This window comes from Balaenoptera borealis (genome assembly GCF_965194805.1).
Source record: "Balaenoptera borealis genome assembly, chromosome: 17".
NCBI lineage: Eukaryota > Metazoa > Chordata > Mammalia > Artiodactyla > Balaenopteridae > Balaenoptera > Balaenoptera borealis.
Window position 1 is genome coordinate 81457650 of NC_138876.1, and position 16563 is coordinate 81474212.

General features: G+C 45.1%; 1 protein-coding gene and 1 long non-coding RNA gene across 19 annotated transcripts in view; one reads left to right on the forward strand and one right to left on the reverse strand.

Moving 5' to 3' along the window:
• Window positions 1–15123, reverse strand: part of LOC309614531 — a 267051-nt gene extending 251928 nt beyond the window's left edge. Inside the window, exon 1 of the long non-coding RNA XR_014236244.1 lies at window positions 7225–15123. This is a non-coding gene — a long non-coding RNA (uncharacterized lncRNA). The remainder of the gene's footprint in view (window positions 1–7224) is intronic.
• Window positions 1–16563, forward strand: part of LOC309614518 (uncharacterized protein) — a 368580-nt gene that overhangs the window by 34345 nt on the left and 317672 nt on the right. The window lies entirely within an intron of this gene.

The window sequence follows — 16563 nt, forward strand, 5'->3', positions numbered from 1 at the left end:
GAAGACGCAGGGCCGGGGCGGGTGGACGTAGATCCCGGCCGGGGACGCGGGCCGGCAAGCACGCCTCCCGGGGGAGGGCGCCCGCTCACGGGGAGCTCACCTCCCGGTTAACGCTGTCGCTGCTTTCCTAAGTGTGGGGAGATGCCGGTGTTTGCGTCCCTAAAGCTTTTTCCTGAAATATGTCTGTCTAAGGGCCAGCTTGCCTATTTCCCAGAGCGCAGAGTGTCCCATCCTCTCCTTCGTCCTGAATTCCTTCCGGGGTACGCAGCGACTGCAGTGGCAGATGACACGGTCCTCGCGGAACTGGATGGGGGGCGACATTCTTTATTCCACACTCTTCAGAAGGCGGAATAGTTGCTTTTTATACATTTTTCCAAGAAGTTTTGCTTACAGACATGGAGGAACTCTTTCTTTCTTTTCTTCCCTCCTTGCTTCCTTCCTTCCCTTCCTTCTTTTCTTTCTTTCTCTTTCTTTCTTTCTTTCCTTCCTTCCTTCTTTCCTTCTCTTTCTTTCTTTCCTTCTTTCTGTTTTTCTTCCTCTCTCTCTCTTTTTCTTTCTTTCTTTTTTCTTTTTTGGTATATGGTATTTTTTTTTTTTAATAAATTTATTTATTTATTTATTTATTTATTTATTTATTTATTTTTGGCTGTGTTGGGTCTTCGTTTCTGCGCGAGGGCTTTCTCTAGTTGCGGCGAGCGGGGGCCACTCTTCATCGCGGTGCCCAGGCCTCTCACTGTCGCGGCCTCTCTTGTTGCAGAGCACAGGCTCCAGACGCGCAGGCTCAGTAGTTGCGGCGCACGGGCTTAGTTGCTCCGTGGCATGTGGGATCTTTCCCAGACCGGGGCTCGAACCCGTGTCCCCTGCATTGGCAGGCAGATTCTCAATCACTGCGCCACCAGGGAAGCCCAAGTATATGGTATTTTTTAAAGGAAAAACTCCTGTGATTCTCATCTACATCTCGTCTACATTACTCTCTTCTGACACTTCAGGTCACCAAATATTTGGGGTTTTCCCCACACCAGGCAATTCTGTGACACCAGCTGGGCGTCCTACAATTCAGCTGACTTCTGACACTGTTTACCTGGAGACGGCGTCAGATCCACAGTCAAGGGCTCAGTCCCACAGCCCTGCCCATCCCCCGCAAGACACTGGTTACAAGTCCAGGGTGTCACATGTGGACCAACTAGCTACAGGTTGTACATTCCCATGACCTCTTACTTGAATTCCATTAATTTGCTAGAGCATCTCACAGAATTTAGGGAAGCAGTTTACTTATCAGATTACCTGTTTATTCTAAAAGGGTATATGTAACTCAAGAACAGCCGGATGGGAGTGATGCCCAGGGCGAGGTGTGTGGGGAGGGTGCGGACCTCCACACGCTCTCTGCACGCACCACCCTCCCAGCACCTCCAGCTGTTCACCAGCCCAGAAGCTCTCTGAGCCCCCTCCTTTTGGGTTTTTATGGAGGCTCCATTACACAAGCATGATGGATCAAGTCATTGGTCATGGGTAATTAATTCAACCTCCAGCCCCTGTTCCCTACCAGTATGTTGGGGGTGGGAGGATGAAGGAGTGGGGCTGAAAATTCCAAACCTCAGATGGATGGTTGGTTCCCCTGGCAACCAGCCCCCATCCTTAGGTGCTTCCAGTAGTTACCTAATTAACATAAACCCTGGTGGAGTTGGAAGGAGTCCATTAGGAATAACAAGACACTTCTTTCTCCTTTATCAGTCTGGAGCTATTTCAGGAGCTGGAGCTATTTGAGAACAAAAGATTCTCTCCTTGCTCTTATTCCTTAGGAAATTCCAAGGGCTTTAGGAGCCATGTGCTAGGACCAAGGATCAAATGTGTATCTCTTATAAATCACAGTAGCACAGCTATAGAAATAAATTCTTGAATGTAAAGAGCGATTCTAGTCTTCAGTGCCAGGTAAAATGCATCAGACTGCAGTTCTGAGGCCTCGTCCGCCACTTGAAGGCTGTCAGCCGATGACAGCTCCACCTTTGGCGGGACCTCTTTGTTTCAGGGCTCCTTTCTGCCTGTGAACGTTGGCCCAGCAAGGAAGCTCTGCTGGGTTTTTCTCTGGTGTTGTAACCTCTGAGAGATCAGCCTTGGCCCTCTCTGTCCCCACCTGGGAGCTTCCTTTAGTGCCTAGATATCCTGGGGCCATGATGGGACAGGCTTTGGGAAGAGGATGGGATTTGCCCTTGGGTGTGAGTGCCGGTGCCCTAGTTTTGTTATATTTGTCAGAATTTAACATTCGTTCTTATCTGTGTGTCCACGGGCCCTTGGTCTGAAATTATTTAAGGCCGGCGGGGAGCTGGCAGCAAGAGGAAAAAGTGCCATGACAAATATCCTACTCTTGTTACTGAACCAAACTTGGGTCCGCTAGCCTGCCCGCAGTAAAGGCAATCTACTGACACCAGGTTTTGGTGGAGGAAAGGGCAGCGTTTATTGTTAAGGCACCAAACAAGGAGTCCAGGACAGCTAGTGCTCAAAGCCCGAGCTCCCCGATGAATTTCAGGATGAATTTCAGGAAAGCCAGGTGATGGAGGGGGTCACAGGGTAGGTGATCAGCTCGTCAGTTCTCTGATTGGTTGATGGTGAGGTCACAGGCTGGTGTCACTCAGATAAAGCTTATCTTTAGTCTGTGAGCATTTTAACACAATGACAAGTTCGGGATCCCGAAGAATTTAAAACATCCAGCTATGATGGTTATAAAAGTAGTGGAGGCACTCATGCAGATAATCTGTATAAGAATTTCCAAATCCATTTACAAAGAAGTGGAAATCTCCAGTCCTTGGGGAGTCAGATGAGTTGTCACAGGAAATTGTAAAATGAGATCCCGCAAGCAGATGTGTTCACCTTTGAGTTTTATAGCACTTGAAAAGACAAATTACAACATTCTTAAAAAAATTTCTGTTAAAAAAAATGACCAAAGCAAATGTGACTGGTAAGCAATGAAAAGTACCCTTTTAGGGCACCATAGGAAAATATAGGTAAAGGCGAACTATTAAGTTTTAGCTGTGATTGGTATTTCTTGGTTCCCTGTGGGTGGCTGCCACCTTTTTCAAAAAGAAAAACAATAATAATGCTGGAAAGTAGGTCGTTGGATTACAGGTAACTTACACCTCAGTCGCCCAACCTCCAATGCAGCCAGTGACACGGGTGGTCCTGGACCCGGGACACTCACGACAGGAGGGCGAGAGGTCCCTCCCCACGCTGGGTCCAGGGACATTCAGCCGCAGGTCTCTTCTGTCTCATTTCTGGTAGCAAGAAAAGAAGCCACTGTTATGATGCGGCGTAAGAAGCCCACATGCCGAGGGTGGAAACATAAAAGCTTGTCCCAGACGACACGCTTGGGGCTGCAGCCTGGCAGCCCCCCAGGTCTTCTGGGATGTGTCTGTTTGAGGCTGGTTCAGATTTTGTTACTTGCAGCCTAAGTTATGCCTAACTGATACAATAGGAAAGACAAACAAACAAACAAAAAACCCCCAAAAACCACTTGGATTTGCACATCCTTGGGTGGTGACTAAAACCTTGCTTTTCTAAGCCCCAGTCTCCCCCCAACGGGTGCTGGGGGGTCTGGGGAAGCATCCCCACCTTCTCCCTGGTGCCTGCAGGAGCTGCACACACAGTGGCTTCCTACCTGCCCTGGGGACTGTCCAAAGCTATACTGTTTTTACCCTTTCTCATGTTACCATTTACTTTCTGATAGGAATTAGACCCAGAAAATAATCTGGAAGGGATCATGGCACGCATTCAGGCTCCTAGACCATTGTCCTTAAGGATTCTGAGATGTCTTATTTTTCATGGGGCTTTTTCCTAACGAAAAGTGTGTTTGCCTTTCACTGATCCAGCTGTGTTTTGCAGCCCGAGTGCTGTAGCTTATAAAAATGCGCAGCATGAGGACAAATTAGGTAACTTCACCTCAGTTTAACTGTTCTCTCAGATTGAAAGTCAGTCCCATTCCATGGAATAAGCAAGAGGTAAAAGAGCATTTTTGTTTTATGTGTGTGAGCATTTGAACCCGTGTTTGTTTTAGGGTTTTGTGATTTTGAAGGGGCACTGTTGAAGCCAGAACTGCAGTGGCCCCAGGGTACAGCTGCCAAGAAACAGGGACCAAAAGGGAACTGCTTCACTAAACACAGAGCTTTCCTTTGTCATTAGGATCTTGCCAGATGGGAATTTAGTGTTTTGAAGGCAGGCATCCCTGTGGATGCCTTTTGTTCCTGACATTGATGAATGAGACGGAGGTCTCACCATAGGTTTTGAGGAATGCTGGTCCAGGTGGGACCCCACCTTCGGATGCTGGAGGGATCTGTAAGTGCCAGGTCAGCCTGTGGTTGAGGCCCGCAGAGAGAATCAGTATCTAGGAATCAGAAAGGTAAAAGTAAGCTCTTGAATTTAAATTTTCATATTGGAACTGTTGGGACCCAGGGTGGGCCGCCTCCAACTATGCCTCAAAGTAATCAATGTTAATTATTTTGATGGATTTTTGTAAACATCTTTATTGGAGTATAATTGCTTTACAATGGTGTGTTCGTGTCTGCTTGATTGATTATTTTGAATTAAAGTTACTTAAGAAACGGCCAACGCAAGAGGGACACTCTGACCCTCCTCTCTGTCTCCCTGAAGCAGGAAGTCAGTCTCTCATGTGAAAGGTGCTTCTCCCTGCATCCAGAGGTAGAAGGATGTCCTTATCTCCAGAGATAGGGAATTTGGCCAAGAAAGCTGAATGAACAAATCTTGTGACTCCTTTAGTTGACTCCTCCAAGCCCAAACTCTGTTTAGATTCTTCACTAATTGAGCACCCAAACCCAAGTTTCTTTGTCCCGTCAATTCCTCACCAATGTATTGTTTCTTGTTCTAAAAAGTATAAAGGCTTCCTGCTTTGGCCACTTCTTGGGTCCCATTTCTGTGAGACCTCCATGTGCACGAATTAAGATTTGTTTCTTTTTCTCCTGTTCATCTGTCTTGTATCAGCTTTATTATTAGTCCAGCCTGAAGAACTCAAGAAGGGTAGAGGGGGAAATTTCACCCTCCCCAAAACAAGAGTCTTCCAAGTGGACCAAATACCAATTTTTTCACAACACTTCCATTGAACCAGATGTGTAGGAAGAACCACCACATTCACTAATTAGATTCTCATGTCTGTATAAAAGTGAAGAGTAAACACGTTAAGTTTAACGAACCTAATGTTCTGACATTGATAGATACATGAAGATAATGGCTAAGCCACTAGCAGTTGTGGAGAAAGTTGAAGGTTTGCGTGTTATGACACTGATGGTTTCAGTTGTTCAGAAAGTTGAAGATTTGTGTGTGATGGTGCTGAAGGTTTCTTAAGGTCCTTATTTATTCAGACACTAAGGACTTGTAAAGTGGGAGAGATTAGCCGAAGAAAGCATTTGACGATATGCAAATGATTAGACATGCTAACTTGGCTCCTTTTTTATGAGCTAAATAATTCCATATACCATATGGTTCCATAGACCTGAATGGTTCTGTGTTTCTTGAGGGATGTTGCTGAAATCTGTGATTCCGGAGCACGGTGGGGTGGTCAGGTGACATGGGACTCGCCCTTCCTTCCCCCTGTTAGACATGAAGCTTCAGACCAAGCTCCTCAAGGATTCAACTCCCTCATCCATAAAATTAGAAAACCAAGCAGCAAACAAACAAACAAGTATCCTTTGGGCCTCTTCCTGCTGAGCCTGGTGTTATTCTCCCCCTTATCCTGCGTGAGTATGTTAGGGGGCCATTGCCTCTGTATCACCAACAAATGCCCCGTTTCAAGACCACCGAAGGTTAAAATCATATTTTTATCTATAGTTTTCATGATGACACCAGAGCCCTGACATATCATTTTATAGATGACAGAATGAGGGGAATCAGGAAAGTAAAGCAGAGCATCCGAGTCAGTAAATTTGAAAAAGCGTTTGTCAAAAACAAGAGGATGATATGGAAGAAATAAAGGTGAGTGACACAGGAGAGGAAAACAGACCACACAGGTGACCTTGTGTGCTGGCCCAGGGAGCAGAGGCAGTAAAGACGAGGGGGCCCTGGAGACCAGGGCCGCGGCAGAAGATGCCCGCCGAGTAAACCAAGCATCATTGCATTTACTGACGTCGTCGCGATGTAGGGTGTAAAAATCTAGAAAGGAAGTCTTCCTTTTTCATCCGTGTCAGTGAGGTGTTCATCTTTGAACCAAACTCAGTTCATCAGTTGTTACCGAACTCGGGTTCGGCTGCTCACAGCTCAAAGGCCAATAATTCGAGAGACAAGTGTCCATAGAGAGGAAAGGTGCTTTCATCAGAAAAGCCGGCAGTCTGGGGAGAAGGTGGACTCGTGTTTAGAGACCAACTCTGAAGATTCTGCTCAGCCAGGACAGTGTTTAAAGGGGAAAGTGGGATTGAAGAATCTCAGTGAATCATCGAGGCAGAAGGTTGATTCTTCATCATTCTCCATTATGTGCAGACCGGCTGACTCTTTTCAGGTGTTATCTTGTCCACGTGATCTGCCTGCAGGATTGCTAAGGGGGCCGCTGGGGGTAGAGAGCTAGTCATTCTTTAACTACTGAATTCTTCATCTTACTTCTTTTTATCTAGGAAAAGAATCAACAGGTCAGGCAAGGCATGGTGTGCATTCGGGAGAGCACAAGTCAAGAGTTAGGTTCAATTGCTTAGTGATCTCATTCCTGTAATCAGGTTTTTAAGGTTAGAGGGGGACAGAAATGGGGAAACAGGAGAGGGGCAAAAGAGCTGCTTTCAGAAGCAACGGAAACCTTAGGAAGAGTTGAGGGAAACGGCAAGGATGTGGGCAGGTAACGCTGCCCGGTGATGTCTGAGTAGTGGACACTTGGGGAGGTTGGAAGTGCTTTATGGCTCTGCACTTTCTTTTCAGAAGGAGGAATATCAATACCTCCTTGACGCTTTCTCTGTTTCCTTGACAAAAGAAAACTGAACTTTTTTTTTTTTAACATCTTTATTGGAGTATAACTGCTTTACAATGGTGTGTTAGTTGCTGCTGTATAACAAAGTGAATCAGCTATACGTATACATACATCCCCATATCTTCTCCCTCTTGCGTCTCCCTCCCACCCTCCCTATCCCACCCCTCTAGGTGGTCACAAAGCACCGAGCTGATATCCCTGTGCTATGCGGCTGCTTCCCACTAGCTATCTATTTTACATTTGGTAGCGTATATATGTCCATGCCACTCTCTCACTTTGTCCCAGCTTACCCTTCCCCATCCCCATGTCCTCAAGTCCATTCTCTATGTCTGCGTCTTTATTCCTGTCCTGCCCCTAGGTTCTTCAGAACCTTTTTTTTTTTTCTAGATTCCATATATATGTGTTAGCATACAGTATTTGTTTTTCTCCTTCTGACTTACTTCACTCTGTATGACAGACTCTGGGTCCATCCGCCTCACTACAAATAACTCAATTTCATTTCCTTTTATGGCTGAGTAATATTCCACTGTATATATGTGCCACATCTTCTTTATCCATTCATCTGTTGATGGACTTTGAATTTGTAAATTGAGTGGGAAAATAGCAGATAGTGCAAAGAAAAAAAAATCTGGAAATATATTTCATTTGTTCAATCAGATTCATTTTAGTTTGCAAAATGACACATTGGAACAAACACCTTATGTCATCATTTTCCCCCCTTTCTTGTCAATTATTTTTCTCTCTGGACGATTCTCTTCTCTGGACAATTCTCCCTTGAATCGTTCTGTGAAAATTGCTGACACTTTATTCCTTCTAGATTTTCAAGTGCTTTCAGAATTGTATTATTGTGGTAATAGGATCTCAATATTTAACAATCTCAATGTTTAAACTTGAATGTTTTCCTGAATATTATGCTCGGAAAAGCTTTTTTTGTTCCCTTGAACCATTCAAAGAAAGTGCAGACAGCTTTCCAGAATGACTGCAGTGTCTGTTCGCTAGAGATATGTTTAGACAGTCTAGTGGGGATGGGACGCTATCTGAGATTTCCTCAGTGCCATAACAGGATGGTGCTGGGTGAGAGCGCTGCAATATTACTAAATCAGCAAAATGATGTCTTGGATTCATTAACAGTGCGATGTAGTCAGTGATTAGCAGTCAGTCTGTGCAGCAGAAAAGGGATCCGGAGGCCCAAAGAAAGTACAGACATATTTGTTAACTCAAAAATATGAGGCCTAGAGAAAACATTCCATAAAATGTGACCAATTTATGCAATAGTCATTAGGGATGACAGTTTCACTCATTGCAATATTCTAATCTTAATAAGAGGTTGAAATCACAATGTACTGTCTATTTTAAATAGCTTTAAAGGGCATTTTTGGGTGATTATTGGATCTTATTTTTGCAGTTTCCTTCATTGAAAGCGCTGACAAAACAATTTACATGTTTATTGCATGGATTTTGCAAATATAATTGTGTAGAGAATTAGAGTGATACAGAGGAAAGGCAAGGCTTTTTTTTTTTTTAATAATAGTCCACTTTTATTTTAATAAAGCTAGTGACTATTTTGCTTGGATCTGACATCTGATATACTTTGGGAATATATTTCAGCCCTAATGAAGATAAATGGCCCACGATGGTAAATTCAGATTTTGTTAATCAGCTCTTCTGTATTACCAATGATTTCTCAGAAAAATGTATGTTTCTCTGTGGCAAGCGCTTCATTTTCTCATTGCATTTTTTTCTACTTTGACGACAAAAGGATAAAGCCCGCTTCACTGAACGGGCCCTGCAGCATATGTTAGTTTACACCTAGCGGAGCTTCCGTGGCTGAGCAGTTGGTCCTTAGCGTCCATATGCTGGTGGTTTGACCTTCAGCTCAGCGGTTTGAACTGGTTACACGGAGTGGGAGCTGGGTGGGCCAAGCCTCGTCGGAGGACCAGGCTGATGCAAGGCTGCTCTCGGGGTCAAGGTGTCCTTTTCCACCCTCAAGGGTCCCTGTTTGGATGCCAAGTCACACCGTCACTTTACAGTTAGCCAGCTGCTGCTTTCCAGAAGACTGCTCTAAGGATTTAAAGTTTCTTCATTAAAAAAGCACAGGCAGGGACTTCCCTGGTGGCACAGTGGTTAAGAATCTGCCTGCCAATGCTGGGGATACGGGTTCAAGCCCTGGTCCGGGAAGATCCCACATGCCGCGGAGCAACTAAGCCCTTGTGCTACAGCTACTGAGCCTGTGCTCTAGAGCCCGTGAGCCACAACTACTGAGCCCCTGTGCCACAACTACTGAGCCTGCGCTCTAGAGCCCGTGCTCTGCAACAAGAGAAGCCACCACAATGAGAAGCCCATGCACCGCAACTAGAGAAAGCCTGCACACAGCAATGAAGACCCAACGCAGCCAAAAATAAATAAATAAATAAATTTATAAGAAAAAATAATACTAAGGACTTCCCCCCCAGAATTAAAAGAAAAAAAAAAGCACAGGCTTATCAAACCTCAGAGGTGCCTTGGGTGGTATTTCAAGTGAGATTTTGTACGTTTTAGCCTTACCTCTGCCTTAGGACAGCTCAGCTGATATTATAAGTTCTCGGTAATGTTTAAGTACATCTGTCTAACGAGATTTTCTAAAGAGAAGGGATGTAAACCAGTTTCAGGTAATGTTTTCCTTATTAAGTCATTTAGAAAAATTCACCTGGATTAAACCCCAAGTGTTGGTTAATCTGATTTTTTATTCATTCACATTTTAGGAGAAAGATAAAAATGACCTTAAAATTAGTTCACATGAAGGATTTAATTGTGGTCAGTACCCTTTTGGCTCAGTCTTCCATACTTTTTCTTTCTGTGGTTTATTGTTGCATAATGTGAAATAGTGTTCAGAATTAGTGCTCTGAAACATTGCAAAATTGTAAATAAAGAAATGCTGTGTTTTATTACCCATTAAGCATAGGATATTAAAACATTTCCAAAACAGGTTTGAAAGGAATATTTTATTTATTTATTTAAGTATAGTTGATTTACAATGCTTTGTTTAGTTTCTGCTGTACAGCAAATTGACTCAGCTGTACATACATATATTCTTTTTCATATTCTTTTCTATTATGGTTTATCACAGGATATTGAATATAGTTCCCTATGCTCTACAGTAAGACCTTGTTGTTTATCCATCCTATATATAATAGTTTGCATCTGCTAACCCCAGACTCCCAATCCATCTCTCCCCGATCCCCTCCCCCTTAGCAACCACAGGTCTGTTCTCTATGTCTGTGGGTCTGTTTCTGTTTTGTAGATAAGGTCATTTGTGTCATATTTTAAATTCTACATATAAGTGATATCGTATGGTATTTGTCTCTTTCTGACTTATTAATAGTTCATTTAGTATGATAATCTCTGTGTCCATCCATGTTGCTGAAAATGGCATTATTTCACTCCTTTTCATGGCTGAGTAGTATTCCATTATAGATCTATATCTATATATGTGTACACTACGTCATATTTATCCACTCATCTGTCGAGGGACACTGAGGTTGCTTCCGTGTCCTGGCCATTGTAAATAGAGCTGCTGTGAACATGGAGGTGCATGTGTCCTACACTGTTGGTGGGAATGTAAATTGGTGCAACCACTATGGAGAAAGGAATATTTTAACAGTTATCTTTTAACCTTTATCTTTTAAGAAAAATTTTTTATTTAATTTTGGCTGAGTTGGGTCTCTGTTGCTGCGTGAGGGCTTTCTCTATTTGCGGCGAGCGGGGGCTACTCTTGGTTGCGGTGAGCGGGCTTCTCATTGCGATGGCTTCTCCTGTTGTGGACCGTGGGCTCTAGGCTTGCGGGCTTCAATAGTTGTGGCTCGTGGGCTCAGTAGTTGTGGCTCGCGGGCTCTTGAGTGCAGGCTCAGTAGTTGTGGCGCACGGGCTTAGTTGCTCCGCGGCATGTGGGATCTTCCTGGACCAGGGCTCGAACCCATGTCCCCTGCGTTGGCAGGCGGATTCTTCACCTCTGTGCCACCAGGGAAGTCCAGCCTTTACCTCTTTTTAAAACTTTTTATTTTGGAGTATAGTTGATTAACACTGTTTTGATAGTTTCAGGTGTACAGCAAAGTGAATCTGTTATACATATACATATATCCACTCTTCTTTAGATTCTTTTCCCATATAGGCCATTACAGAGTATTGAGCAGAGTTCCCTGTGCTATATAGTAGGTCCTTGTTGGTTATCCATTTTAAATAGAGCAGTGTGTACATGCCAATCCCAAACTCCCAATCTATCCCTCACCCTCCCCTTCCCCCTGGTAACCATAAGTTAGTTCTCTACATCTGTGAGTCTGTTTCCATTTTGTAAATAAGTTCATTTGTATCATTTCTTTTTAGATTCCGCACATAAGCAATATCATATGATATTTGTCTTTCTCTGTCTGGCTTACTTCACGCAGTATGACAATCTCTAGGTCTGTCCATATTGCTGCAAATGGCACTCTTTCGTTCTTTTTATTCGTCTTTATTTTTTAATCGAGGTGTAATCGAGTACCTAAACCTCCGTTGATGGGAACGCAACCAGACATTCAGAGTTGGTTTTGCTAGGATTAGAGAAATGGGCAGTGGAGAGACGCTCGTGTAAATCAGTCATGCTGGAATCTGTTTAATTACAGCAATGTAGAGAGGGGTGGGAAATACATCACCGAGGTGATGCTGATTGCTTTAATGAGCCGCCAGGGACTGAAAGGAAGGGACCCCTCAGCTTGGCCAAGTAGAACGGAGACGGTTCCATCGGTTTCCAGCCTGAAAGCGAAACCTTAGAATTTCTAGCTCTTCTTCTAAAACAAGGCGAAAATGAATTATCATTGAATAACACATTACATCTGCTCTGGAATGATAGTCACCACAAATCATTCAAAGCAATGTCTGGAGACCCGCTGAACGTGAAGGAGGAGGTTTCAACGCAGACTTTGGGTGAAGGAGCCGGGGCGGGGCTCGCTCGTCCACATCCGCCTGCATGCCTGCATTTCTATTTTATTTCATCTGTAATATAAACATAATGGTCTAAACAGGATGAAGATAAACATTGTTTATATAAATACATATGAAGTACTAATAACAAAATTGCTAATGCTAATGTATGTAATTTATGTCATCTAAGTAGAATGTGCTTTCCTGAAAGTACTTGTAATTATATAATTTTGAGTAAAAGACTTACTAACCAGTAGTCATTAGGAAGCTTTCCAGAGGAAACTCTTCCGGATAGCAAGCACCTTGAAGGCCTACGTCGTTTTACAATCCACCCCTCCCTCAGTGTATACTGCCTAGCAGAATAGATTGCTTTTCTTATGCACCGTTAAGTACATTTAAGCCAATAAGCTCTTCATTAAATCTTTTTAGAACAAGAGTAATCACCTCTTCTATTTCCTTATTTAGTTTTGAGTGTATTCCTCCATGTTTAAATGAAAATCTAAAGAACTGTTCTGTTCTTTATCTATAACTTTCCTCATATATGCATCTATTTTGTCTGTTGGTTTCTGCTTTGAAAAAGCAGCACCACGACCAACAAAGACTGTTCCAAAGTAGCATGTATGTGTGTGTATGTATTTGTGTGTATGTGCATATGTGTTTATGTATTTGTATGTGTGTGCATCTGTATGTGCCTTTGTGCACACGTGTGAATGTGTATACGTGATGTGTGTGTTTTTGTGTGTATGTGCACATGTGTGCTTCCCTGAACCTCGAGTCCTGTCCCGCGAGGAGCAGCCTCCTGCCTTCTCTGTCCAGATGCTCCTCTGAGTTGAACCAGTGTCTTAGTCAGCTTGGGCTGCATAACAAATACCACAGACTGGGTGGTGAACAGCAGACATAAATTTCTCACAGCTCTGGAGGCTGAGGGACCAAGATCAAGGTGCCGGGGTGGTCAGATTCTGGAGAGGGCCCTCTCCCTGGCTTGCAGATGGCCGCCTCCCCCTGTGTCCTCACCTGGTGGAGAGAGGGCTCTGCTCTTTCTTCTCTCACAAGGGCACCAGCTCTATGGGATCAGGTGTGTCAGGGGCACGGGCGTTGGTGAAGCATTTTTCTCCAGGAGACCAGGCTGGCATTCTGTGTTCCCATTGGTGGGATGGAGGGTGGTGAAGAGAAAGCTGCTGTGTTTCCCCAAAAAGAATTATGTTTGGGAGCAAAACAGAACTGTGATTTAGTAACTCTGAATTTATTGTCATCTTTATTAAGATAAATTCTTGTTTCTAGCTTTATTCTCTAAACAACATGTACACTGTGATCACATTTCTGTTGACAGTGAAAGATGTTTTTCTGTGTCATTTATAGCCTGTGTGTTAAGAGGCTGAATTGAAGAGATATTAGCCTTGGTTTCAAATTCTCTTAGTAGATGGCTGATGTTGACCAGAAAACTGAACCTCAATCTCTGTTTATCTTCCGTGAAATAAGGATAATAATGCAGAGCACAAACCCAGTGTTTGGCATGAAGTGAATAACTCGTTTTTCATCCTAACACAACCACAGTACAGAGCAGCAGTCTTGACCCAGAAAACACAAATCTTCAACATATTCTTTATGACACTGAGCCTGACTAGTGTTTTGACTGTTTGCTACTTTGTGCTCATCTCTTCTGGTAAATGCAAAGATTTTATTATTACCTGCAACCTTCATGGCATTTATTTTTATGTTAGAATGGACATAATTTGTTATTTACTCAATGAGCATAGTGGGCTCATTGAGTAGTATTCTTGAAATGGATAGAGGCTCCATGGTTTTTAGAAGACATAGATTGTGTTTAAATCCAGGGAACCTGCCTGAAAATGCATTTGAAAATTCCCCCCAAAGTAGTTATTAAAGGCACAAAATTGTGACTCTGCCTCTTTTCTTGGGCTCTTGCTAAGACTCTGTACAGCTTCAAAGCATGGCCCGTGATGATGCTTTTCGTGTGGAAGATTTAGAGGCGTTTAGAGGAGAGGCTGGGAGCATGTCCTCTGCTTTGCTCCTGTGTCTTACTTATTTCATCTTGTTGATCAGTCTGTGCATGATGTGTTAATATTTCTGGATCTTTCTGATTGATCTCAGTGTTTTATATAAGCTATGATCTTGCTTTGACCTAGGTCACTACTCATCTGTAATTTGTGGTACCCGTGGTTTGGAGCAAGGACAGCACCCACGGCTCCTGGAGTGTAAATAGTGTCAGCATCATCTGGCAGTGTGTGAGGATGGACATCCTCAGTGCCCACCCCAGACCTGCTCACCAGAGCCCTGGCGGGCCGGGGAGCAGGTGGTGTGTCCAGCCGTCGGTGGTCAACAAGCCCTGCAGGGGACTCTGGTCAACTCTAGTTTGAGACCCATCAAGTCATACAACCTCCTCTCTCTCTCGAATACCTATGTCTCTATCATCTCTCTATCCCTGAACTTTTTATTGAAAGACTAGAGACAGTAAACACTATTCTATACAGTTACAGAAGTTAGAATGTTTAGTTAACGAGGTAAGCTTGGGTAACGAGGAGGTGGGTGGGGAGAAAGTCGGTGGTCCGAGGCCATCACCATGCTCAGGAGCCAACAGCCGAGGCTGGAGCCGTGTGTGAACAGAGGGGCTGGGGCTCTCTGTCCTCGAGGTCACGGGAACCCTGTGCCAGGAGGAGGACCCCAGGGCCCCATCACCAAGGTCGAAGGGCAAGGGCTTTTTTTATTATGTGGGCAAGGGCTCTCTGGCACTGAGCTGGGTGATGTACAGCGATGAGAGAACACAAACGTAAGCCTGTGCTCATGGTTCTAGAACTAATTAGATGGAAGAGGTAAGGCCTTTGGCCAGAAGCACATCACCCCCACATGGTTGGAAATTCTAAGCCAAGTGGGAGGGTCTAGTTGACTTTAGATGGGAGACCGGAAGCTTCTGGAACATGGCATGTCTCCTCTGCTGGAGAACAAACGGGAAAGGAGGACTCGCGGTCAAAGGCCGTTCTGCGCTGAGAGGACCACAGAGAAAACAGGCGCTGGTCAGAGAGCGAACGGCCAGGACAGAGGAAGGAACCGATGTGTATGAAGACGCGAGCGGGGCGTCCGGGGAGGTGAAGATAACAGTACCCGCAGCTCAGCTAGCAAGAACCTGAGCACCAGGACCGCTCACTGGAGACTCAGCTCTCACATCCTTCCTTTACTGAAGGATGGCACAGCGGCTTGGAACTCTTAGTGACTTCCCCAGACAGCACCACTTACTGACTGTTACACTTGAGGTGAGTAGGGGCAAAAACTCTAAGAGATGTTTTGGATTAAGAATCTACACAAGTGACTTTCAGAAGGTTTCCACGTTGACTTTGCAGCAGGAAGGCCGTTGAAGGGAACAGTCTTCCACTGGACACAGACGAGGGTTTGTAAGGGCAGGCGGGTTCCGAGCGTGAAGTCGGCGCCCCGGAGAAGCAGGGCGGCGTTCGGCAGACGAGGGGCCGTGCGGGTGCGGGGTGACCGGGAACCAGGAGCTGCTCTCGGTTTCCCACGGACTCGGGATGTCATCACGACAGAGGCGGCCGGGTCACTGACCGACAGCATCGCAGCCCAGGAAAGTAAGACCCAAGGAGGGAACGAGGTTTGTCTACAATCTAAGGAAGCGTTGCAGGGCTGCGAAGTGAGCACTCCGGAAAGTGACGGCTCTGGATTGAAACTGGCTGTGCTGTCCACTTCCTGAGCAGGTTGGTGGCCCGTGGGCAAGTTACTCAGGTGCTCACGCGTGACGCCGAGGTGGCATGCCGGTGCAGCCGGGTCGTGGTGAAACGTGAGCAGGCGCTTGCTGTCGTGGCCGTCGCAGCCGGGACGGGAGCCCAGACTCCTGCCTCAGGTCCAGGCTCCTCCCGTGTTAGTGCCAAGCACCTGGAATCTCAGAAGAAAGCCGTAGCCGGGTGAAGGGCACGCTGCTACCTGCCTCCACGTGCTGCTTGCCCTGCGGAATGTGCCATTCAATAGCAGTCACGTTAAGTGAACAGCAGAACCCCCCGCGTCTGAGGTTATCTGAAAAGAACCACCTATCGGAAGGTTCTCTTTCCAAAGTCGTGGCATCCAGTTATTTTAGGGGTTTTCCTTGATGCTCAATTCAAGACGCCGATTTGCCATTATTACCTTCACATTTCTGTTCACCGGCGTGGAGGGAGTCCAGGGCCCCGGGCGATCCAGCCTCGGCCCTCGAATCCGTCTGGGCACCAGGCAGCCTGAGGTTCCTGCATCACTGAGCACGTTCACGAGGCTGCCCTGCGATCCCTTTGTCTTTTCAGGATCCAGAATCAAGGGCCTTCTGAGTAGCCGTAGAGAAAAACAGGCAGTGACTTGGATTCTGCTCCTCATACGTAGAAAACGGGAGAAAAATGTACGTTAATTCAGAGACTGAATATATTTCATAAATTTCAAAGAGATGAAAAGCCTTTTTTTTTTTTTAAAGATCAAATTTATAGAGAGAATGTTTTGCTTATCTCTTTTAAATTTTATTTATTTATTTATTTATGGCTGTGTTGGGTCTTTGTTTCTGTGCGAGGGCTTTCTCCAGTTGTGGCAGGTGGGGGCCACTCTTCATCGCGGTGCGCGGGCCTCTCACTATCGCGGCCTCTCTTGTTGCGGAGCACAGGCTCCAGACGCGCAGGCTCAGTAGTTGTGGCTCA